Source organism: Mytilus galloprovincialis, chromosome 6 (assembly GCF_965363235.1).
Source record: "Mytilus galloprovincialis chromosome 6, xbMytGall1.hap1.1, whole genome shotgun sequence".
NCBI lineage: Eukaryota > Metazoa > Mollusca > Bivalvia > Mytilida > Mytilidae > Mytilus > Mytilus galloprovincialis.
In genome coordinates, this window is record NC_134843.1 from 19203506 (window position 1) to 19222925 (window position 19420).

The window sequence follows — 19420 nt, forward strand, 5'->3', positions numbered from 1 at the left end:
CATTGCAAAGATATAAACTGGAACACAGCAAATATGTTGTATATATCTTTGCAAATACTAGAAAAACAATGGTATATTACCGTTCAGAATTACAGATACAACACAAGAAACATATATGATAATGTACGATACATGTTCTCAATATTCAAGCATAGCTTTTTAGATATAAGATCTAGAGGATGTCATATAAGTGCCAATGAATCAACTCTCCATCCAAGTTCACAATTTGTAAAAGTAAACCATTATAGGTCAAAGTACGGTCTTCAACACGGATCCTTGGCTCATACTGAACAGAAAGCTATAGCAAGGACCCCAAAAATGACTAGTGTATAACCATTCAAACGGGAAAACTAACGGTCTAATCTATATAAAAAACTAGAAACACTTATGAACCACATCCACAAACGATAACAACTGAACATCATACCATTATGTTTTATTAAAAAATTTGCACTAAAAATAATTAAATAGTACGTGGGAATACATGATCATTCGTATAAATGTGCTTGGTTTTTCCATACATTTATTCGAATGGGAATACTTTTCATAATGAACCTTTTGTATACTTGTCCGATTGTAATATTAGTACTTTTAGTAATACAAATTGAAGATAAATCAAAGAGTAAAGCAAACACCACAAAACGAGAAAAAAAACACACAACAACATTAACAAAAGAAGAAAGACCAGGCAAACAACATTCCATAAATTAAAACGTCTATATAGAAAAATAGATAGCAACATGAATCACATGCACCAAAATGGCAGTTAAGTCAGTTTCTCAATGATGATTCGCAATCAAATATAAAAAAAAATGGCAGTGAAATCAGTTTCTCAATGATAGTTCGCAATCAAATATAAAAAAAATGGCAGAGAAATCAGTTTTTCCATGATAGTTCACAATCAAATATTAAAAACAATGGCAGTGAAGTCAGTTTCTCCATGATAGTTCGCAATCAAATATAAAACAAGGATGTGTCCTTAGTACACTGATGCCCAATCCGCATTATCATTTTCTATGTTAAGTGGACCGTGAAAATAGGATAAAATCTCTAATTTGGCATAAAAATTAGAAAGATCATATCATAAGGAATATGTATACAAAGTTTCAAGTTGATTGGACTCCAACATGATCAAAAACTACCTGGACCAAAAACTTTAACCTGAAGCGGGACAGACGGACGAACGAACGAACGGACGCACAGACCAGAAAACACAATGCCCACAAATGGGGCATAAAAACGTATGCTACCATTCATATTTCCTTTCAATAGTCATTGCTTAGACGCGGACTGCATCTTACTATTGTTAATTGTATATATTGTTACACATGCAGTTCCAAAGCGAGGATGCAGTCATTTGTATCATATATGTTTTTAATCTTTTTATTTATAGAACTGCATTTGATGAATTTAAATCTTAGAATATATGATTATACGAATCCTACGGAAGCCTTTTAGGGCCATGCAATTTATTTTTTCTAATTTGATATAACAAATTATCAATTTGATATAACACATCAATTTGATATAACAAATTATCAATTTGATATAACAAATAATCAATTGATATAACAAATTATCAATTTGATATAACAAATTATCAATTTGATATAACAAATTATCAATTAGATATAACAAGTTATCAATTTAAAATAACAAATTATTAATTTGCTATAACAAATTATCAATTTGATATAACAAATTATCAATTTGATTGATATAACAAATTATCAATTTGATTGATAAAACAAATTATCAATTTGATATAACAAATTATATAACAGATTATCAATTTTATATAACAGAATATCAATTCGATATAACATTGTTATATCAAATTGATAATCTGTTATATCAAATTGATAATCTGTTATATCAAATTGATAATAATATGTAATATCAAATTGATAATTTGTAACATCAAACTAGAAAAAGTCAATTGCATGGCCCTAAAAGGCTTCCGTAGAATCCGAACATTAACGATATATGTATGTTTTTGAATAAAGAACATTTTAACATGGCGTTTTTCATTTATCCATTTACTTTCCGGACGACATATAAAATCAACAACCCTTTATTTCATATCCAATAATTATATTGCTGGAACAAATAATCGGTTCTCTCTACTGTATTTCAGTAGTTATTTAGTGAGTGCAATTTATCGTTAGTCAGCAATATGTAGTGTAGTTATTTATTCAATGCGATCTAGTTAGTGAGCATAATATAGCAAGTTTTGCTATAATGTACAAATGATAATGAATTTCTGCACTGGTTGAATCAATACGTACTTACGGTCATATGTAGCATTAATTGCCAACACGAATTAACTAATTAGGTTTTTTCATATGTTATGCATAACTCTACGCAGAAGAATTTTCTTACAATAAACAAAAATTCCGTGTTACGACATAACCCGTCTTCAAAGTTTAAGATTTATACAAATTTATCTATACAGTAAAGCATAACATTACAACAATTTGTTATAAACACTTATATTCAAGCTATAAGTTACACATTTTTTATTATATCATTTTTGTGAGTAATTTTCAAAGCCTTTACGTCTTTTTATGAAAAATGAAATACAAGATCATCACGTGTTCAATCAATAAAATTTGAAGATATGATAAGTTGCCAATTAGAAAAATCTCCACCGAAGATCAGATGACTTAGAAGAACATGAACTATATAACTAATAGGTCATTCTATGACCTTCAACAATGCGCAAAATCCATGATATACTAAAAATATAATGCTTATAAAACATGTAAAACAATTCTTAAACCAAAAAACTAACGACCGGATTAATGTATAAAACAAGAAGCAGCAAACGACAACTACTGAATTATAAAATACCAAAATTACACGTTTTCTTTCTCCCGTTTAGTAGACTTTAAAAAAGTGCCTCATACCTTAAATATATATATAAGTGCATGGAAGGTGTTTTTCAATGTGAAAATATTCGTATACTCTATAATTTCGCTTCTTCTAAAATTCTTTCTAAATCTAAGGTACTGGAGAGATTTAAAACTAGTGAGGGTTACATCTATAAATATTTATGTGGATACTTTTTGCATGACTAATTTCTAAATTAACATGTTGAGACACTTAAAGCTACATTTCTAGTGGTTGCTTCAGATATGTCCAAAGAAAAAAAACTTCATATTTAATATAGGAAACATAAATCCAAAACGAGTCTAAATAGAATATAACTTTCAAAGAAACAAAAGATTTGGTTTTGGAGAGCGTGTCATTGCCTTAGAAAACTTATTACAAACAGGTTGTCTCCTTATTGTTTTAACACTGATTCAGTTTATAAAGCCCACAAATTTAAATACGGTCCATATTAACTCCAAGATCCGTTAAAACATATTCTTAAAGGTTGTCAATTCAACACTACAGTATGATCTTTGAATATGAATGTCTTTACCGGTATTAACATTGATTTTGATTCAAAAATAAATTAAAATATAACTAAATATTTATTGCTAGACGGAGATATGGACACATATGGGCCTACATCATGTGTTTATTTATAAATTGGCTTTTCTCAAGATCGTGCTTTTCTATGACTGTTTTGGACGTTTTGCAGTGTTTTGGCTGATATCTTATGATAATCTTGAAAAAAAATGCTGTATTTAGTAGTTGAAAATGGCTTTGAATTAGTTAAAAATCAGTAACTGTGAGTACTTTTATATTGCTGTTTCAGTTTATTGATTTCGTTTTTGTTATTTTGTTTGTGTTTGGGTTCGATTGTTTTTTTAGGGGGGAGTACAGGTGTCAAGTCTAATTTTTACCTTCTTTTTCTTATTTTGTGCTATTACAACAATGTCCTAGTTTATGGGAGAGTTTATCGCTATGCATCACCACCTGTTGAGTGTGCATGTGCCCGGTCAGAAGCATGTAATGCAGTGCATGGTTACTGTTGTTTGGTTAGTTAAGTAAATGATTATATATATATTTTTTTTACAAGTACCCATGCTTATACTACATTTTTTTATGCAATGTTCATCAAAAAGAACAATGTCCAGGCAAGATCTCTTACTTATTTCTCTATCTATTCATAATTTAGGATAGCATGATATGTATATTATTAAATAGTTTGTTTTGGTTTGGTTTTTTTTGCTTGTGAGATATTGTAACATTAGTATTGCTGCTGATCATTTATAACCTCCGCTCTTTTGTTTAACATTTTGGCAAACTTTCCTCTGCGAATTGACAGTTAGTGTTTTGCATTATATTATCTCATACTGAGAAAAAAGTATTTCTGTGCAAATACAACCTCCCAAGAAGGAGCCTCCTCATGGGGTTTTTAAATATGTGATTACTTGGTCCTTTTTATAGTGATTATTTGAGTACCACACCAAATATTTCATGATTATTTGATTAATTGATAATCTAGGACTGTATTTTTTATTATTTGATTATCTTGTTCAAAAAATGATTTATGATTATGTAAATATATTGGGCAAAACATTTGTGATTATGTGATTACTGACACCAAGGAGGCAAGCACATGTCTTTCAAATGCAAAGGAGTAGGTTCAGTAAGACCCCTTTTTGGCCCCAAAATATAGCAGTTTTACAAAATTGTTAAAATGTAAACCTTAAGTTATTTATTGGACAGTAGAATGCTTCTGCTACATAAATATGGGCTGTTTTTGACAATACAATGTACATATATCCGGTACTAGCACCATTAAGTCATGCTAAATTACTGAAATCCTCATAATTCTAGCATTTTAGTTAAATTTTAGACGGTTTTCGTGTAAAACGAAAGTGGCCGCATTCGTGTTCATCCTTAATATTGAAATGTAAGTTGTATTTTATGATAATACATAACATATATAAAGGTTGAGGATGAACACGGATGCGGCCACTTTCATTTTTACCAAAAATCATCTGAAAAGTGACATTTTTCGGCATATTAGGTAGATTTTTCATATTTGAGCTTGAATCGGATCGTTTTTAATAACTAAATCTGTTAAAATCTTTCACATAAACTAATTAATTCAAATAAAATAGACACTTAAGTGTTAAAAAAGTGGTCAAAATCTTTCGTCAGATGAACCTGAAATTTGAGGCCAAAATCGGTCCTTACCGGACCTACTCCTTTAGTGTCTTTAAGCTACAATTTGGGGTGTTCTAAAACGAAAAACTTGGTTGCCGTTCAAGGGTATAAAGTCTAAACTAAAAATCTTTAAAGATAACACCAACAAATCGATGATATCAATGAAACAATCGCAAATTTCAATAATTATCGGTCTATACAGTATAACTGGAAGGAATTTATATAAGAGATGATTCAAGATTTAAAGTACAATATGACGAAAATAATTAATCATCAAAATGTCTAGTTGGGATAATAAAGTTACTAACTTAAAAATAAATGAAAGGTTTATGTTAAATAAACGATATGATGATATCTGCTATGTGATGAAAAAAACTAGTTCGGTTTCTAAAGAAAAAACACATAAAGAGTGAATCCATGGAATATCGACATTTTGTACATCTCTTACCGTTATTTGATGAATTCATTAAGGTAATACATTTCCAATTATTCACATCAGAATTCATTGAAAGTCTAGTTCTATTTCCCCACAATTTCCACATCTAACCTTGGGATGTTGCATTGTGTCAGTACTTAGCTTCAGTACTTAGTTATAGTGAGGATCCACAAGGGGGCACCAATGTTAAAGGGAATTATACATCTTACAATTAAAACTAACATTACTCTTACGTAACTTAGGCATTCCATCAATATTTAAAATGATAAATTAATGACAAAAACGTGTATATTTAAGATAAAAGACATTATAAGATGTAATCATACTTTAAAGATTCTGTTTGGATCCCCGGTTTATTAACGAGACATAATGAGGACTGACTATGATTATCCTATATTTATATGTAAGGCTCGCAATGTTTGTCTAACTGCCTCCCCCACGTCAGATATGTAGAATGACATGCGTTAGCACCCCAATGGATTGGTACCAAAGTAATTACCTATGCTGTGAAAACTGCATCACTTAATTACATTGGCAATTAGACAAAGTTAGTGTAATTTGTTGACAGAATTCTCATTTTTCAGTTGTAGAAAATACAAGGAATTTATAATTTAATTCGTTGTAAACCTCTGTGGAACAGACCTGCTTAACCTAGGAAAAATTGAGCATTCATTAATTGCGGTGTTCCATATCTCTAGTTTATATCATCTTTCAGTAAATTGTTAGGTTTTGTACATACCTAACACAAATAAAAAACACGCTTTTTTACTACATATCTCGGCTTCCAAAATTATTTATAGGTTTGAATTCAGTGCTTCCTTATTTCAACAGATTTTTTTTTCGAAATATTTTATCTAATTAATATAACATAGCAATTTATTGAGGATTTTTTTCAGCGAAGATGATTTGTTCATCATTTAACCAGTGACTAATTAAAGACATATATACAGCTACATACATTATGCATGTGTGCTTTTGTAGTATGATAAATTTGTACTAAAACGTACCTATTAATGCGATACTTTTACATTGTATATACTTTGAACTAATTGTACTAACAGCTATCTACTTTTAATGTGTAGTACATTCAGGTAAAACGTTTAAAGTATCAGACCAGTAATCAGTACTTCTAAATTATTACACTTTAAATAGAATTTCCTATCAAATAGTAAAAACAGAAGTACTATTTATTAATTGTACAATCATAGTACTATACCATCGTGGTACACAACTGCCACTTCAGTTTTTGATTACAAATCTACATAGTACTGTAAAATTATAGTAATAAAATAGTACAAAAGTTTGAAATTATTACAACACCACTTCGTTTTTACATTTTCAGTTTTTTCAGTTCTATGAAATTATTGTACTATTAGTAAGTAAACTGACAATAAATAAAAAAATCTGATTAAAACAAACAACCATACCCCCTTTCAAAGTTAAATAGTTGCTCCCCTAGAAATACATTTATTGATTTAACTATAACTATCAGTTTGCCAACTGTTTGCAATTGGCTGAATAAAGTGATTGATTTCAAACCGGTCCTTAGTTTTCCAAAAGGTCAGGGTTTTGTGCTTACTTGAAAACAAATCATCACTTTTTCAAAAAAGAAAAAGTCAGAATATTATTTTCTTGAGCTTTTAAGTCTCACCTATTGGAAGAGGGACTAACTATTCTGTGCCCTTTTAATTTATGTAATTGCAAGGAAATATAGGATAAATGTCCACGAAACAGCAAACCAGCAAAAAAAAAAACTAATTTGTTACTTTTATTCGAAATAAATTCAGAATGTCTCCCCTGCAATTCGCAATGGACAAAATGTTTTAAAATTTGTAAAGTTCTTATAGTATCCTCCAAATAATGTATATTTAAAAGAAGATGTGGTATGATTGCTAATGAGACAACTCTCCACAAGAATTCAAATGACACAGACAATAACAGCTATATATATTTATTTATTCTGGTATCACCTAAGTAAGACAAAGGTATACAGAAAAACACATTAGTTTACATTACATTGCATATATGTACATTTGTTGTACTATAGGTCAACGTACGCGGCCTTCAACAAATAACAAAGCCCATACCGGTATATAGTCAGCTATAAAAGACCACGAAATCACACACAAATGTAAAACAATTCAAACGAGAAATCTGACGTTGCTCACCTTAGTTTTTGAGTATTATTTTGGTTTCATTACTCTCACACTTACCTTCATTTTCAATAATTGGTTCCAAGCACCACAAACCAAAATAACTTTTCAAAATGCGCATATATTGCACCAAATTAATTTAAGTGTCTTATAATTAGCTATTACAAATAGATCATCGTTCCATGATATAATGAGTCGTGTCACAGGATGCTAGTATTGAAGATTTATACAACAACTATATCGTTCAGTTGGTTAAACCAAACACTTAGTATATAATCAATATGAAAATTGTTCTTTAGATAAGAAATATTGATAGTCGCTTTAATATGCCTGCTTGATTCAATTGATCTGAATAACTGAAGGTGAACATATATGAATTCTTAAATACATCTCAAAGGGGAATAGTATGTCCGATTTGCATTTCTGTTCATAACCTTGAAAACCAATGACAAGTGTTCTGGATGAAAGTAAGTCTAGAAAAACAACATCTTTGAAGCAACTTTTATAATTCCAACAACGAGAACTGTTCAACGATAACGTAAACACAGCGAGAACTTAATATTGTTCATATTGTTTCATTGAAATATAAAAGAAATCTGTAGCATCAAAAAGTTAAAAGGCTATCACATCTTTCAATGTTTCCAACGATCGGGATCAGAGTCCTTCATTTGGCGACAAACAAACCGTTGAGCAAAAAACATGCATCACTTATAATCCCTTTCAAGATGTTTGTAAGTTACAAATATTATATATTTACCAATGAGACAACTTTCCACCAGAAACCATATGAAATTATGAGACAGTTATTCTTTGCTTTTGAATCATTTGTTACATTCCAAAGTACTATGTAAAATATCCCAGCGCAGTTAAAATGAAAAGATTGCTGTCAATGGATACTATAAAGGTACTAAAATATATCTATATTCGTTTCAAGTATAGTTATTATGAATAAATTCAATATTAGTGTTGTTTAATTTCTTTCTATGATTTTATGTTGCTGTATTTTGTACATGTTTACCTCTTGTTTCGCATGCGTATGTGACAGAGTTATTTTTTGGTGAATAAAGCATTAGTGTATTGTATAATTCACGTTAATTTATTGAAAATCATTTTTGCAGACCAACTATTGAAACATATTGGAACTTCGTTCCCTTGTTTAAAGACGGTTGGCACATGTAACCAACCTTCCATTTCCCAAATGAACCAATAAAATAGCTGTTAGCTAAACTCACAATGGATTAAAATTATGGTAAAATGTTCACAAACCTGCGTCACAAAAAACTTGAACTCAATTACTTCCTTGTGAGCAACAATAAAATAATCTAAATATAATTATTCCGAATGTTTTATTAATTATCTTAGTTATGCAACATACCAAAAATAAGTTGACATATGTTTTTAAATTATCGACATTCTTGATAGGAATACCAATTGCACCGTTCAAACAGAAGGTACGTTTTCATTGCAGCTGTCTATTTACTTTTTACATCTCTGCTTAAAACATTCATTCATTTTTTGTTCTGAAAAATATTGTTTGTTTCAATGCTTCCGTTTCGTTATTGTCTGTTTTCCAAATATCAGTGCAACATATTCTTTTCTGTTTTAATTGCAATGATCAGGTTTATCCTGACACTTTTTTAAATCTATAATTTCATTTGGCCAATTTCACTTGCTTTAGAATTTTAAGTAACTTGAGAAACCACTGGCAGTAAATCACACTAATGATTGATTGATTGTGGATTGTTTAACGTCTAGTGGCAAATATCTTGTATGCATGTTTAGAATGAGGACTAATTAACAAAAATCCAATAGGTATAGGTCCTGTAATACAGAGTCATAATATAAAGAATATCTTTTTTGTTAGCAGTTAGTCATGCTAAAGATTTTCTTTTAATTCGAACCTAATCAAAGAAAATTGACGAAAATATGGTACAAAATGTGTCTTTTTCATATATGAAACGGGATATGACCGTTTTTTTATAAAGTTTTAGATGTTTTGATTTTGCCATTTGCTTAGGGACTTTCCGTTTAAAATTACTTTTTTCAAGGTTAACTCAAGTTGGTGAACGCAAACTATTTTTCGTGATTCGATGTGCTTCATAAATCTTTCGTAAATACTCATAAAAGTAAGGTATTGATCTGTAAATCGTTAAGAAAATAATTCATGTTCTATATAGTATATAAATATAAATTTTGGTAATACATGTACTTAATTTTAAGGCAAATTGACGAAAAAAGCAGAAACTATAATAGAATATATGACATTCGTCGAAAAAAAACTAAAAATAATCTAACGAATATTTTTTCATTACTATAAAGATATTTTTATTGATACAAAAATACTAAATCAGTATTGATCAAAATGTTATGGTTATTAATAACATTTGTTAAGGGAAACATACAACATTTCAATGAACGTACCAAAGAAAGCCATAGAAATAGGCGCAGATGGAATATATAAACGTTCAGAGTAATGGACTTCAGATATAAAATAATCATAAAACAATATATAAAACATACAACATGAGAGATACGTCATGTTAACGATAAACGCGTAGAATAATTGTTTATTTAGTTAGAAATTATGCCGATTGATGAAAGCAATGGATAAAGAAAAATAGTAAGAACAGCATAAATCTTTAAGATCAATGCATTATGCCAATAAACAAGTTCAACACTTGTATTTTACTGATCTGTTTAATAACATTGAAATGCATATTGGTAGCACTACTGTATTTAACATTCATGATACAATTGAAATGAAAAAAATCAATTGCGCAAAAATACAAGCAATTGCTGAAATAAAATGTTTGACATGTATATTTTTTATACTTATTTTAAATAAATATAGAAAATTTTAAATAAGGTAAAAATGGAATTAAGACCGAAATGTCATTTTTTCGGAGGAGTGTTTGCTTTGTTCTTATAGAGAATTTTGTGTAAGATAGTCGACATTTGTAAAATACTTATGTATATTTCTATTATAGGGGCCATCTGAATATAAATTAACAATTATTATTAGCTGAGGACAGGGGACTCTTAGTTACTTTTACTTGTATATATAAAGATATGTGTGTGTTTAACTCAGTTATTTTATTGTTGCTGTTACTTTTGTTTATGTCACAAGTATAATGTTACTTATATGACAAATAAAGATTATTCGCTCGGGGAAGGCTTCATGATGGGGAACTGCAATAGTTTGTTGTCATCGTATTCAGAATTTTAGTTTTAACTAAATTCAATTTTGTATTATACTATTTGAATTTGATGACCCACACTATCAATTTAAAGAGATTTTAAATCAATTAGACCCCGTTCACACTAGCATTTTTGTTTTATCGATCTAATTTGAATCGATCTAAATAAAACCAGTTAGCGTTCACATTACCTTTAAACATAACGATCTCTATCGGTCTAAACCGATCCACTGCGTTCACACTACAATTAAAAACGCAATCGATCCAACCTTTTTACCCGTAAAACTGTACACATTGTGTATAAATAGAACTGATTTATTAAATTCATCTATTAATACTGTGACACACACACTTGAAAAAAAAATTGATAAAATTATTGTTTCTCCTGAAACAGAAGTTAACATTTTGGTACAGATGTTATTGCCGTTTTCTTTAATTTTGAAAAAAAATATCTGTAGTAACGAAGTTACAACACGACGAAATATTGCGGTTCCTGAAAAGAAAAAAAATCATCATAAGAAAAGAAGACACAGATTTCGCAAATCTATGCGATGGCGAAGACAAAATGTTTTCAGTTTGTTTTAAGTTTCTGTAAACAGAGAAATACGGGTTAAGAGATAGTTTTGGCGCTGTACATGCGCATACGTTATTTTCGATTCAATCGTAATTAAACCGATCTCTGCGTTCACATTTAAAGTAAGATCGGTTTACTTTAGATCGATTCAAACTAAACTACCTCTTTTGGTGTTTTAGTTAAGACCGATTGAAGATCGATTCAAAGCGTTCACATTGGCCCTTAATTCGATCTAAAGTGAACCGGTCTAGTTTAAATCGATAAAAATGTCCTAGTGTGAACGGGGTCTTATATTGACATTTTTTCAACTATCTGATTTGGTAGCTACATTTACATAAGAATTTTGTATCACAGCTTTGCCATTGTTCCATGTCTTTGCATTAACATTCCAGCAGCGTCTTATAATATAGAGTAAAATCTCCCGGTTCTCTTATCATGTTTTTCTTTACAGAGGGTTGCTACTTACAATGAAGGTATTGTACCAGGGTTTTCTTAAAGTAATGAATGAACGACTCGATAAAAAACCAATGGCAAGATGGAAGTCATAAGCAATGGTTAGCAGCCCATATAGAGGAAGCCCGAAGGAAATATTGATGAATAAATTCCTGGCCCTCTTGGTAAGGGGGTTGTGGACTGGGTTATCTACTCAGCCAGGGAAAGAAACTTATGCTACAGAAACAGAAAAATGCATGAATAACAACAGAACCCCGCGGACGTAACATACGGCCCCCTAACCCCGCGGACGTAACATACGGTCCCCTCAGTCTTTGTTTAACCTTGATTTGTATCTGTTTATGGATGTATCATATGAGTTTATCATAAATGAATTAGAAGAGAGTGAACCACTAATGGATTAAAGAGAGGTCACAGATATCAAAGGGATGTATCATCAATTTATGTATGTATATGATGCGTTACCAAATCCCCATTTACATGAAATTCACGATTAGTCTTTGCCCCTGTTATGATTTTACTTTGAATTCTTATGTTTTCAGTGTGCTTTGTGTGCGTTATGTTTTACTCACGCCTTTGCCATCTGGCTGCCTCTAGCTCGATATTGGTTCATTTGATTTGTCATTTCATACGGCAGACGGACGACTGTGACGTCAAATGCTAAAGATTTACGACGTCATTCGACATATAAACGCGTCACGGCCAAATGACGTTATATTTGAGAACTTACAGACTACTTTCGAATTCGCGCACTTTCCTTTAAACTGCTTATATCACATTGCATCTGTAATCTAGTTACGTCACAATAAAAATCGGAATTGTATTTATCTGTACTAGTTCTGTTTGTAATGCATTAATACAATATGAATAGCATTACTGAAGATTTTTCTACGCGTAGTCATTAAAACTGCATTTGCAACCGTCAAATCGTCAGTTGCAGAAATCATTCGTCAAAACTCAGAAATCATTCGTCAAAACTCGGCCGATTCCGTACCTTCATCAACGAGTGGCGGATTCACCCGAGGATTGCCGAATGGTGCTGAAATACAAGAGCCATAACTTCGAGTTTTATATTGACTTTCTTTTTTGGTTTATCTGGGGTTTTTTTTATCATAAATTGCTATTTTTCGAAATTTTCTTTTGATCTCATTGACTGATAATTTCTTTTTTCAGCAAAATAAAGTGATATGTAAAATTATCGCTAGAAATTAAGGGCGCACGTACACATTGTCAATAAAATTAACAACGTCGACAAAGGTAAACAGATTATCCTTGGTCATCTCAACTTGATTGCTTTTCTCACATTCGCCGTACCGGCTCAAGCGAAAAAATCAATCTCGTTGAGATGATCAACGATTATCTACAATTATCTACTACTAGTATACTGAGTGCCGATTGTTTTGTTCTTGTAAAAATCCTTGTAAATTGTTGGTTAATTGTCATAAACTTTTCTAGGTCTGTTTAAGTAGGTAATGCTGGAATATTTGATTATTTTGATGTCTTCTTTTAAGTACATTCTTTCCAGATGGATCCAAGTTCAAGAGTTCCTCTACACGTCTACTATTTTAATGACCATTGAAATATTTGTCGCTGGTGACATATCTATTGTCCTCCCTCATTTGATTGTAGTTCCCCTTTGAGTATTGATAGTACGTTCTTCAGGTCTAGATTTCCTCGGCGCTGTAAATTTAAGTGTGTCCCTAACTATGTCATGGTCGCTCTATCTGGTGTCATCTTCGATAGCCAAGGGTGTGGAGCGTAACCCTTGGCTAGCGAAGATGATCTGGTGTATGAATGTCGGTCAACTGATTAGGTAACGTCTTAATTATTAGATCTTTAATGATGTTTTCTCTAGTTAGAAATAGCACTAGATGTTCGGTGCTAGTTTCGGTAATTATATATCGATAAGCGATTGATAATCGCTATCGCAGTCAGAGACATAAATAAGTGTCTTAACATGTAATGAGCGTTGGTTCGACGGCTTATTTTTCAATAGTAAAAATCGTCTAGTCGATCTTCAAGTAAATTAATAATGAGCTGGATTGTCAGATGGTTTGTACAAGCTTTCTAAGAAGTGATGTTTTCTTTGATCCATGCATTTTCTATTTCTAATATAGGGTGATGATGCTAGTTTTAACAAACACCATCGTGTTTTACTCATTGTTGAGGACTGTAAAGTGCCAGAAAGTTGCACTCGTATTTTGTATCTGGTGGATAGTTGTTTCGTTCGCATTCATGCCACATTCCTTATATTTGTATTTATCGCCGTTCACATTCATGCCACATTCTTTATATTTGTATTTATTGCCTATCGCATTCATGCCACATTCCTTATATTTGTATTTATCGCCTATCGCAACTTGTAGAGAACAAATTAACTGATTGATTGCTGGTGTTTAACGCCATTCGTTGTTATTGGTTACATTGTTGTTATTGGTTACAATGTTGTTCTTGGTTACAATGTGGTCATTTTTTTGTATTGGTGCTAGAAGCAAGCCAGGGTACCCCAAGTGAGAACCACCTATCATAGTCAAATAAAATTGGAGTCGAATATACTTGCAACGTGCAATTATAAATAGAGCAGCCCAAAAGAAGGACATACGATACAAAAGCTCTCGTTGGTTATTTTCTCAAAAAATTGATACAAAGTCAAAAACAGCTGTTTCATATGCCAAACACTTGTAAAACGAAACGATAAAGACATACAATGTGATGATTGTGACCTATTGATCCATAAACGTGGTACACATAAAGATAACTTGACATATACCAAACTTATAAATTGTGATGATAATTTGTTCTTCTCAAAATGTGTTGCACCTTGCGAATTATGTTCATGCAACGTGCATAGCTATGATCAAGCAAAGCATTTCAACGAATGGTAAAGTAAACACTATTTCAGATCTTTCAGATATGAAGCAGCATGACTTTGGAACTGACTGCCAAATTAAGCAAGAAACATTGTCTCCTTTCACCACGTTTAAGAATTATCTATCTAGCTTCGCAGTGCCTGTTAATATAAAACACCGCTGTCTCAAGCTTTACTGATGTTTTGTTTTATTCGTTTAACTTTTTTACTGTTTTAGCTACATACTTATTGGCTATCTATATGGTTATGTTCTTATATTAATGTTTTCTGCTTATGGTGTGAATTATTAGTTGTTTGCTTTACCAAAGCCTTTTGTTTTTAAGCACAATTGATATACTAATATGACATTGTATATGGTCTTGCTGCGTGCATGTGCCGTTTTATTGAGTTCTTATGTGTGCTTATTTTTTGGAGTCGATAATGTTCATGCTTATTTCATTGTAATCTTTGCTCATTGGGATGTTTGTTGAAATATCAAGCCATCACACTCGACAAATATGATGTTTTACTGTGTGTATTGATGTGTGTCTTTTTATTCTACATTGTCTAGAGGAATAGGGGGAGGGTTTGAGATATCACAAAACATGTTTAACCCCGCCACATTTTTGCGCCTGTCCCAAGTAGGACCTTTGTTAGTCTTGTATGGTTTCTTTTCATTTTGGTTCAAATATATTTTGGAGTTTGGTGTGACGTCAATTTTCGCTGAACTATAGAAGTGTACGTTTTTTTAAAGGCCAACTGAAGACCGCCTCTGGGTGTGTGATTTCCTCGCTGTTTTGAAGATCTATTGGTAGCCTTCGGATGTTTTCTGCTCTTTGATCGGGTTGTTGTTTTTTTGACACATTCCCTGTTTCCATTATCAACTTTATTTATGTCAATAACCAAAATATTGTGATAACTCACAGGGGGATTACGTTGGGGATTCACCTTATGGAGCTACACACTTATGTATATATGATTAACGCATAGACTTTTACCAGTACCACACATAAAGTTGCCTTGGTGAATCCCCTTTTCAAAAATCTAGATCCCAACCGTATCTTTTTAATTAATTTTATTACTTCTTCTAGTTACGTATGACATTCCATTCAAAAACAATGTATCGGCTTGGTTACATGCTTAGAATAAGTCATGCGCTTACAAAACGAAGAAATTTCGGTAATTACTAGATACTATGGTAAGTATGATATACTAGAGAAAACAAGACTTGTAATTATTATTTAATGAGAACATAATTATTGTAACAATAATTATAAACCAACAACTACCTGACATTTCTATTTCTGGATATCTACATACTTTTACATAACATTTTCTTATTCGATTTGGTTGATTTGCTATTCTTGAATTTACGCATATTACTGACACCCGAGTTATTTCTCAAGATCTATCGCAATTACGATGTTGTAAAAGTCATTAAATAAATCAGAAATACCCTTATTTCTTTAGTTTTGTCAAGATTATGATTTTATATATTTGGTATGAATGTAACATTTTTTATTTTTTCTGAGAAAAAACATTCAAACAGGACTTATGAGTACTAAAATTTTTGTTGTTTCAAAGAAAGTCACAAAGAGGATAGATAATTACATCATTTAGTTGGTTTTTTTTTGGGGGGGGGAGACAGGAACGAGGACAAGAACACAGAGGGGTGATGCAAAAATGATGTACGTATAAATCAATCTGATTAAAATCACCTCTTAGAGCACCCATTTTTAGTGTACGTAAATGAAACCCTTCTTCTTTTTTTCGTTGAACTTAAATACAAAGTTTGAGCTAGCAATAAACACCTTGCGAATCCACTCTCATATTGTATATCAGTCTCCGCATGGATATCGATAAATTGCATGGATGAAGGTATTTACATACTATATAAGTACATTATTTTTTTTTAGGATTAAAGCTGTTTACCATGTTTGATCGCACCTGTTGTCCTAGCTGCAGTGACCGTATTCTTAAATGGAAATAATGGCGGGCATATCACAAAGTCAACCTAGTAAACCGCAGGAAGGCTGTTTAGTCGATTTTCAAGTTAGATTCAATTTGACATCAATATAGTACACATTCTCCCTTTATATTCAATTTCAAATCAATATAGCACACATTCTCCCGTTCATTTTTTTAAAGAGATAGAAAAAGGGGAAAAAGGGGGGGGGGGTAAGTGTTTCATTTATAATCGCATAGCATCTCTTTAAGTATCATAAAATTATAAATAGACATACTTGAGGGTAATAAGTCTGATATGATCTAAACATTGCCACAATCGTGAGATGTTTTTGCAATATGTATAACGCTCGTACTGAGCGCTCGGGTAAATATGATATGGATCTCTGTGAAAACAGTGTATACCGTTTCTTATTTGTTCTTAATTCATGATCGTTTCTTCTTAAACTTGAAAGAAAATAATGTATATTTGAGTACTCTCTCTAAATATATATATAAACCAATAATGATGAACTCAGGAGAAACGCTTTCTAAGCATATATGAGTCCATGTTAATCATTAAAGCGAGATGCTATTGTATCCATTACATTACGCATATATGTGTAACATTTCATTTTAAGAACTAGCAAAAGGCAATGTAATTATGGAAACAAATCACCAATTTCTTAAATACTTTGTTGTTTTAGAAAGACATTTTAAAAATGGCTTGAACCATAATGTAAAATATGATCAGGCAGTTTTTCCTACGATCAGAATAAATTGAAAAACATTGAAATACTTAATACATTATTCCTGTCAAATTTGTTTAGCTACAGTCGTAATTAATGAGAAGAAGAAAATATATATCGACAGAAACAAAAATTTATCAATTAACTCTCAGTGATTTGTCGGGCTAAATGAGCTAACACAAAAAATCCATTTGGACTATAATCATTCACAAGTCTTTTGAACACTGCATAGAATTTACTTTAACTTAATAACAATAACTTGTGCATGTTGTGTTTAATCCATTTTTTAACAATGTATGTGGATTTGTATTTGATAGGTGCTCTCCCCACACCATCAACTTCACTCCAGAGTTTGGTCCAGGGAGAGTGTAGATGGCATACGCCCCATTTGATCGCCTAAAATACAATTAATTATTTTGCCGTTATTTGAAATTACGCCCCTTTTCAAAAATGATGGACCAGCCCCTGCACTCAGTTCTATCGCCGATGATCTTTACTTCGTCTGATACACAGGCATTTGCCTCTAAAATATATCCCTTTATAGCAAGGTTTATAGGGGCAATAATTTCAGAGACAAATGCCTGTGGTCAGTTACACGACATGTAGGAAAAGGGCAAATGAAGATAAAAAAAATGATAAAGTTGGTATATTCTAGATTTAGTGAAATCGTTACCGAAAATAACACCAATAGTTTATTTCCAGTTATGTATTTACGATATTCAAAACTCTTAACTTGCATTTCTTGAAAAAGAAAATAAGACCTACACTTTTTCGATAGGTTAATATCTAAAATGCACTTATTAAGACTAACTAATCACTCAAGATATTTTATTAGATTGTATTTTCCAATTTCCTCAAATGATGCGTGTTGACATTTTGTCAATGTTAACAATCAGCAAATATTACTATTAAAAGGTCGGACCATTAAATCGTCAGTATTGATACAATTGTATATATATCAGAAATTAATGCCAAGGAGAAGGACTAATTCCATCTAATCACCTTAACGTTTGTCTGGGGGATTAAAGGAAACCACAGGCCTTGTTTTATTTTCTTGTAGCACTCAGAAATAGGACGATAAGAATCGGTTCTACTTTGTGAATTCTGAACATAATTTTGTATCAATTTATGTTTTTTAAATTTTCTTTTTAACCTATAATGGTCACTCATCTAGAAAATATAAATGGGATCATCAAGACTGTTTGAAGATTTTTCCATGGCTAAGTGACCTGCATCAAACAAAAGAGACACATCGCCAAAATGATAGCGGTACACTGAACATTGCCCAAACGCACGGTAATGAATAAAAACTATACTGCTTAAACGCATGATGATGAACTAACGTACTGATAAAACGCATGGTGATGAACAAAAATCTTACGATGATTAACACATACACTGCTTAAACGCACGGTCAGGTGACGAACAAAAACATTACTATAACACACAGTGATGAACAAAAAACACTTATTAAACACATGGTGATGAACCAAAACACTGCTATAACGCATGGTGATGAACAAAAACACTGATCAAGCGCATGGTGATGAACAAAACACTGCTATAACGCATGGTGATTAACAAAACACTGCTATAACGCACGGAGATGAACATAAACACTGCTTTACTCACGGTGATGAACAAAACACCGCTTTACTCACGGTGATGAACAAAAACACTGCTATATAACTCATGGTGATGAAGAAAAACACCGCTTTACTCACGGTGATGAACAAAAACACTGCTATATAACTCATGGTGATGAAGAAAAACACCGCATTACTCACGGTGATGAACATAACACTGCTATATAACTCATGGTGATGAAGAAAAACACCGCTTTACTCACGGTGATGAACAAAAACACTCTATATAACTCATGGTGATGAAGAAAAACACTGCTCAAACACACGGTGATAAACAAATAAATAAGTAGATAAATGTCAAAGTAGTCTTCAAAATTTGATATCAGTCTGCAGGAAGGCTAAATTAAATTTTT

At 31.6% G+C, this 19420-nt stretch overlaps 1 protein-coding gene across 3 annotated transcripts in view; it reads right to left on the reverse strand.

The window, feature by feature from the left end:
• The window catches only part of LOC143079135 (small conductance calcium-activated potassium channel protein 2-like), a 43307-nt gene that overhangs the window by 21967 nt on the left and 1920 nt on the right, over positions 1-19420 (reverse strand). Inside the window, exon 1 of one of the 3 annotated variants that reach the window (XM_076254338.1) lies at positions 12453-12513. The exons of 1 other annotated variant lie outside the window; for it this stretch is intronic. The gene's annotated coding sequence lies outside the window, so the exon portion shown is untranslated. Of the gene's footprint in view, positions 1-5515; positions 5656-12452; positions 12514-19420 lie in introns of those variants that run through there. One more of the 3 variants, XM_076254337.1, reaches the window with a different exon arrangement.